This window comes from Staurois parvus, unplaced genomic scaffold (genome assembly GCF_062004578.1).
Source record: "Staurois parvus isolate SC_StPar_1 unplaced genomic scaffold, SC_StPar_1.0 ptg000696l, whole genome shotgun sequence".
Taxonomy (NCBI): domain Eukaryota; kingdom Metazoa; phylum Chordata; class Amphibia; order Anura; family Ranidae; genus Staurois; species Staurois parvus.
Window position 1 is genome coordinate 846,601 of NW_028318492.1, and position 7,868 is coordinate 854,468.

At 41.7% G+C, this 7,868-nt stretch overlaps 1 long non-coding RNA gene across 1 annotated transcript in view; it reads left to right on the top strand.

Moving 5' to 3' along the window:
* The window catches only part of LOC149446109 (uncharacterized), a 32,946-nt gene extending 32,022 nt beyond the window's left edge, over positions 1–924 (top strand). Inside the window, exons 2-3 of the long non-coding RNA XR_016306258.1 lie at positions 319–470; positions 642–924. This is a non-coding gene — a long non-coding RNA (uncharacterized LOC149446109). The remainder of the gene's footprint in view (positions 1–318; positions 471–641) is intronic.
* Positions 925–7,868: the final 6,944 nt, after the last annotated feature.

Consider the following 7,868-nt stretch of genomic DNA (forward strand, 5'->3'; position numbering starts at 1 on the left):
TTGCTTCTGGCAAGCCCCTAATCCTCAAATCTCTATGCTCTTGATCTTCTAATTTATATGCTATCTTCCTTTGCTCTCTTCGCATTTCCTCCATCTGTGCTTCTAACTTAATAATTACTTGCGCTTGTTTCTCTAGTTTTCCTTCTGTTTTTTCCACTTGCGAAAGGACTTCTCCCATGTCATTTTGTAGTACGGTCATTACATTTTTCATGGAATGCTCAAGTTTTATCTCAGCTTTATCCATTTTCGTTGTTATTTGCTACCTTAATCCCTGTTCTTCAGTATTCCTGAGATCTATTTCGCTTTCAATATTTATAGATTCTTCAATCAGGCGCTCCTGGCGTTAACTGCTCCATGTTCCAACCATGGCCCTCTCATGACCGGAGGAGACCAGCATCTCCGCACACCTCACACTCAGCCCCAAGAAGGATAGACAAGGCAGGGGGTTTCAGAGAAACGCAGCTCCTATGGTAAGACAGGCACCTTGAGCGTCAGAAGCTCCTAACTTTAGTGTCCTGCTGGCGCCATGTTCCGCCCCCCCACCCTTTCAATCTCTTGAAATTTATTTTGATTAGACCATACTGTACTTTGAAATAATTTTGCTATCAGGCAATAAAAACTTTATAATTTGTTTATTACAGGTCAGATTACACCCACACATGAAATAACTAGAACACCTCCTGGATCAAATGACCCGAATTTAAAAGCATTATAAACCTTCTTACCTGTACCACGGGGAAAAGTTACGAAAACTGGTGCACTCAGAATCTGGTGCTACTGTGAATGATAACTTCAACTTGTTCAATTAAGCTTGGGCAATAAAACCTGGAAGCTGACTGGTTTCTATACAGAGCTGCATCAGATTTTGCATTCTTCAGTTTTAATAAATAACCCCATGTGTTTTTCACCTGCATAAGGTATGTATTGATCATGTAGTTTCATGGTGTTATTCGTTCTGTACGTACAGCTTATATCTTCACAGTCCTGCATCAGTGGATTTTGTTTGTGTTCAAACTGGCGCTGCATAGGTTAATACATGAGCTCTGTCTGTATTATAAAAACCGACACTTCATATGAAAAAACTACATTTTCTTCAATCCCTGGGTTTTTCAGTCTAGCACTGCTGCAGGTGCAGTAATTGGATCTGACACTGCCACAAATAGGCAGAGCATTTACTTTTTTGTCCTCGCTATATGTTTCCCTGTGTGTGAATCGACATTCAGCTAAACCCCCCTTTTCAGCAATAAGCCAGACTGAATGTAATCTTGAAGCTTTATTAACAAAACAGGGTGTGTGAAACTATTAGGAAAAACAGATACAAAGTTCATATAATCAATGTGAAATATACAAAACAAGATGAAATGATAAGGCTGTGGATGGCAATAGGTCCATGCTCACCAGCGATGTTGCCTGTATGGGATGCAAGATCAGTCCACGACATGTACTGCAGATAATTATGGCTGGTTCCTTTCTCTCAGTTCTTCAAATGTCAAAAAGAGTCTGAGTTCCCTAGATGCACTTCCTCCCCTTCCCAGAATGAAGGATTATGGGAGCTTTCATTAACCACATAAACACTGGTTTCTTTAAAATTCATTCTGGGCTCCATCTATTGGCCACATTTAATATTGCAAGCTGAATTTCCCTGCTGAAGGCAGAACATTTAAACATCCCTACTTGCAACACAGAGAAAATGGTAAGGCATGGATCATGACCTGGAACAAGAAGTTTCCTGTTCCTCTAGCAAATAGGGAAAAGCTAGGTGAATGAATATATGGACATGGGGCAATCGATCAGTCGTAACACTACAAACTGCAGCCACAACGTGATCCCATCATTACAAAGTAAGGTAAATACACAGGGAATATAACTACACTAATACCTAGTTAAAACAACAAAAACATTTGAAAGTGTACAATGCCTTTCATCTAAAATGTGTTAGAGTAACGCATGTGATCCACCCCATGTGACATGGGGCGGAGTCACTAGGGTGATTTCCCGGGTGGCCCCTCCCCTTACATACATAGAACTGTCAAGCCAGCTCAGAGCAGAAGGCTGGTAGCCAGTGTTGGGAACAGAACCTTTTTTTTCTTTTTTCGGGTCGGTGGTGGCTGACATCGTGATTGTAACTCCAGGGAAAGTGACAGCTAAGGTTGTGAGCTATAGTGAAGAAAAAAGCCGGCAAGTGCATTTAAAAATCAGCACTGACATACACTTCGTATTGCGAAAAAAATTTGTAAACCGAGGCATTATTTGCAATGGATTTTCATTCATAAACCGAAAATTACGTTAACCAAGTCATTCATAAACCGAGGTATTACTGTATTTTAATGTACGTTACAATGCATTTTGTATAAGGCACATCAACACATTTTGGAATGTGTTCACATTGATCTTAGTTACTGTGATGAAATGAGGTTTTGATGAGTCTATTTATTTCAATGGAAAACTGTTCAAAGAAAAAATGCATACTGTAGGTGTTAATAGATACAGTAATGCAAAAAATGTGCTTTCTCAATAGAACTGCATTGTTAACAATTAGATGAACAGTAGATTATTCAGTTTTTTATGAAATCCTGAATATTCAAAAGTTTTCTACAGAAGTGATGACACAGGGTAATTCAGCAAGTGTAAAGTTATCTGTTCTATGACAGTGACAACATACATAGAAACCACATACTGTCATTGCCACATGCCTTGAAGCTCACTGACAAATTTAGGCACATTTCAGAAGAATTTTGTAAATTGTGAAATGTCATTATAAAATCATGATATCAGTGAGTCATTTTAGGACATCCTTATTTACTGTACTTTTATTTATTTGACCATTATGACCCAAGGTATTTGCATTGTATATAGATTGTGTGATGAATGCAGTGTCAGACCACTGCCTTTTTCACCAACCTGGTCAATCTCACACCGCGCTATCACTTACATTACAATGCTACTCCCAGCCCCACAATGCACAAAAATTTTCCAGCTGGTGGGACCACAGCTTAGGTGCCAACAGACTATGAGCGATTGTCACTGGTTTAACTAAGCAATTAACTCTTCAAATTGCCACCACCTTCTTTTACCTAAAAGCAGGAAAATTTTACAATATTAGCAATAACAATTAGAATTTTAACATAAACGTCTGCACACACACTAACAGACCGCTATATTCAGAGATTTATACTACAGCAGCACTCTTCAAGAGACAGGAGTTCTTTTAGTTTGCATTAGGACGTTAGAGAAAGTTTTACCACTTTTCAAAATATAGTGTAGCGCTACCCTCATGAGGGCTGCTGTTTTTCTAGGTCCTCCTAACCTCTGCAAAGCCAGGCACCACGCATTTTCCACACTTGCATGCGCAGTCCGAGAACAGCCCATGAGCTTGGTTTTTGTTATTTTATTAGGGGAAATAACTTTGATAGGATAACAGGGATTATGGGATGCCCAACTTGGCTGAATTAATGCATGGGGACAACTTTCTTCCTGTTCTTTTTCTTGAAAGCCATCAGTCATTGCGGATCAGTCGCCAGCCCCTTATGGGCACAGCCCCTCTGAAAATCAGCTTAACTTGTAAACTACATGCAATGATGTCCCCTCTTCCCTGTAGAACTGCTCCCAGGTTCACAGCCTGCAGACACTACCAACCCTTCTGGTTGCTTGGAAGATCTCCTAGAACAAGGATAAAGGAATGAGCTCAGTGCTGTCCTTAGAAAGCTTGCTACATGTGGCAGTCTCTTCCCTGGGTGTGCTGATGTACTCCCTCTGTCCTCCTTGCTCCCACTGCTCCCAGGCCTTGATCCTGTTCATACCGTGATGCTGAATGAGCCCTCCTGAGCTAGCCCGAGGCCAGCCCCCCCTAGACTTAGGGAACCCCTCCCAAGCCACCAACAGTCTCCTCAGCTCTCCATCTTCCACCTGACTCCCCTGCCAGCCTGACTACCCCATAGTTGGGTTGAGTTGGTCCACCTCTTGACCAGGGCCTCCAAACCTGGGATTGGCCAGACTCCCATAAAAATGAAGATTAGGTCTCCACCTCTTCCATGCACTGGCTTCTGGAAGGTTCTATGATCCTCCAAAGCCAGATGGAGGCAATAGAGCCCCAACCTGTTAAGCCATCCAGCTTGACCTGCAGTAACCTAACCTTAATCACAGACTCACACAGTTACCATGAGTCATACACAATAAATTTACCTACACTACACTAGTAGTACATTAGAGGGTGCTACAATAGCTTAATAATGAAAGTGGTGCAAATAAAATATAAAAAAAAACAAAACAAAGATATTACAATGTAGCAAAGAGACAATAAGCAGAAAGATAAATGGGTGAAAAATGAAGAAGTTTTGCAAGTCTTGTTTCAACAGATTTCAGTCCATGAGCAAGATATGTTGGCTCTCATAACTTGACAGGTTTTCATTTGCTTGATGATACATGAGACCTGTCAATGTCAGAACAGTCTCCTTTTCTCTGATATCAAGGGGGTGTTGTCAGAGACCATCTGATTAATTAAGTGGCTGAGGAGTGGCCATGGGATGTCACTGTATTTATTACTATATCATGGCCCTCCCTTACACACAGTTTTATATTAATATCCTCCACTATGTACATATTGCATTCTGGAAACTGGTAGATTATTGTTCAGCATTGAATTTTGTGCCCAGGGATACTAAACACAGGGTATCTTGGATAAGCCTGTCATCCAGGAGGTATCTGACCTTTTGTATACTATAGCTTAGTCATGTATGATCTCAATTTGCTTGGTGTGATATTCCCCCATTCAAATATATATGTAATATCGATGCGTCTTGGTCCTGTCTGATTTTATGACGTGTGTAGAATTTTTGAAATTGTGAGTTGAGCAGAGGGTATTTGAAAGGTCACCTCTAGCCGACTACTTTACAATCTACGTTAGCCCGAGTTAAAGTGGAGTTCCACCAAAAAGTGGAAGCTCCGCTTTTCTGCCTCTTCCCCCACTCCGCTGCCACATTTGGCACCTTTTGGAGAGGGCAGGGGAGCTGGTACCTGGTTTTGACATGTACCCACTTTCACTTTCAGCTGAATTTGCTGCGGTGAACTGAGCCGGAAGTTCGGCACCCCTGCAGCCCTCTGGGACACTGCCAAGGTCCCAGAGGACTGCAGCCCATAAACAAAGCGCAGTGTGCTTTGCGCATGCACAGTAGAAAACTGGTGGTGAAGCCGCAAGGCATCACTCCCGGTTTTCCTTAGTCAATATGGCAGCGTTGGGGTGAGGACACTGCTGGATGTATGGACAGGTAAGTGCCCTAATATTAAAAGTCAGCAGCCACAGTGTTGTAGCTGCTGACTTTTAATTTTTTTTTTGTGGAGGTGGCGGGGGCCAGAACTCCGCTTTAAGACATTTTACTGCATTCAGTGTAACCCCAATGGGTTTTATTGCCCTACAAATCATGGGTGACAGAACTGAAGGATTTTGTGATTGTTTTACGATGGGTCAGATGGGAGTGATAATCTATCAATATTAGTCACTATTATCCCCATGTTTGGCTGCTATTAAAGCCTATGTCCAGGCAAAATAAAAGAAAAAAAAAGCATATGCAGTTTATGTCTGTAATATGTGCACAAGGCTCTGTGTTTTATCCTTTTGAAGATCCTGCAATACACTAAAACACTTGGCAATCTGCCAGAAATGCACTTAGCTCTTTGGTCAATTTGGCCTTTTTCACATGGGTGTTCCGTATGTCCGCTTTTCATCTGTCCTTTTACGGATAAAAAATGGACACCCATGTATTTCTATGGACTAGCGCAGTGGTGGGCAACCTTTTTTTTCAACTGAGCCAAATCTCGCCAAAACCATGATTGAAATTTATTTTGAGAGCCACATTTTTAAAACTGAAAATACATCTCCCATATAGTAATTCATCCCCCATATAGTAATTCATCCCCCATAGTAATTCATCCCCCCTATAGTAATTCATCCCCCATATAGTAATTCATCCCCCATAGTAATTCATCCCCCATAGTAATTCATCCCCCATATAGTAATTCATCCCCCATAGTAATTCATCCCCCATATAGTAATTCATCCCCCATATAGTAATTCATCCCCCATAGTAATTCATCCCCCATATAGTAATTCATCCCCCATAGTAATTCATCCCCCGTATAGTATTTCATCCCCCGTATAGTATTTCATCCCCCGTATAGTATTTCATCCCCCCTATAGTATTTCATCCCCCCATATAGTATTTCATCCCCCCATATAGTATTTCATCCCCCCATATAGTATTTCATCCCTCATATAGTATTTCATCCCCCCATATAGTATTTCATCCCCCCATATAGTATTTCATCCCTCATATAGTATTTCATCCCTCATATAGTATTTCATCCCCCCATATAGTATTTCATCCCCCCATATAGTATTTCATCCCCCCATATAGTATTTCATCCCTCATATAGTATTTCATCCCCCCATATAGTATTTCATCCCTCATATAGTATTTCATCCCCCCATATAGTAATTCATCCCTCATATAGTATTTCATCCCTCATATAGTAATTCATCCCCCCTATAGTAATTCATCCCCCCTATAGTATTTCATCCCTCATATAGTAATTCATCCCCCCTATAGTAATTCATCCCCCCTATAGTATTTCATCCCTCATATAGTATTTCATCCCCCCATATAGTATTTCATCCCCCACAGTACTATTCCCCCCCCCTTCTAGTAAGCCAAGTCCCCCGTGTCAATTCACTTACCTTTCCTCTCGCTGTCTTCCCGCGCCGTTCGGGTCTTCAGGGCGGACTGTGAGAGGAGCCTAGCTCCCCTCCCCTCACGTTCGGCACGCTGCCCCGCCTACACACATCCTGACAGCCACATCCGCGGGCCGGATTAAAAGGTCCGCGCGGACTTTTGGGGCGGCCAACCGAGAGGAGGCAGGGGAGCGGCCGACCGAGAGGAGGGAGGGGAGCAGGCGCCCGGCACACAGAAGAGCCGCATTAGAGTGGGTAAAGAGCCGCATGTGGCTCGCGAGCCGCGGCTTGCCAACCACTGGACTAGCGTATGTAAGCGGATAATCATCCGTTAATGTCCGTATCCCTTAACATCCGTTTTTTTGAACGGAAGAAACCCCTATTTTTCTTCCCTAAAAAATCTACGTAAACGGACAAAAAAGGAATGAAAAATGGAAGTAAACGGATTAAACAACTGATGTAAACTGATGAAAAAACAGATGTAAACTGATGAAAAAACAGATGTAAACTGATTAAAAACAGATGTAAACTGATCCGGTTTTTCTTTGAAAAAACGTGACTAAGATGATTGAAAAAAAAAAACGCCTGTGTAAAAGGACCCTTAATGAGCTGACAACACATAGACTTTTTGTGTGTCAAATGCATTTTAGTTGTTGCTTGTAAAGTCTAGGACCCTGGTGTTTAACCTGTGAAGTGGTGGAATATATTAATTAACACTTCAGCTCTCACACTTGTACATCCCCTATGAACCAGAGCAATATTTACATTTCAACTATAGGCCTGTCTATTCAGCAATAACTTTGTGATTACAACTAATCCTGGCACAATTTTTGTTTAATCTGTGAAGAATACAATAACACAGCGAGAGGATTCTTCCATCCACCTCACTTTTGTAGATAGGGGAATCTGCTCAGTTTTTTTTTTTTTGATCAGTCTGCTGACTAATGGAAAAAAAACTGATCAATGTATGGCCAGGCTTAGCTTTCGGCCAAGGAATCTCTTGGCTGAAAGCTGAATGGGGCTGGGGATAGTGAACTGTGCAGGAAGCTCTCACATTCCTGACAGCTTCTCATCACAGTCTTGTTCTTTTTGTATTTCTTCCTTTTAGTGATATACCTGGTGATCCTGCCAGTCCTCCTGCTTT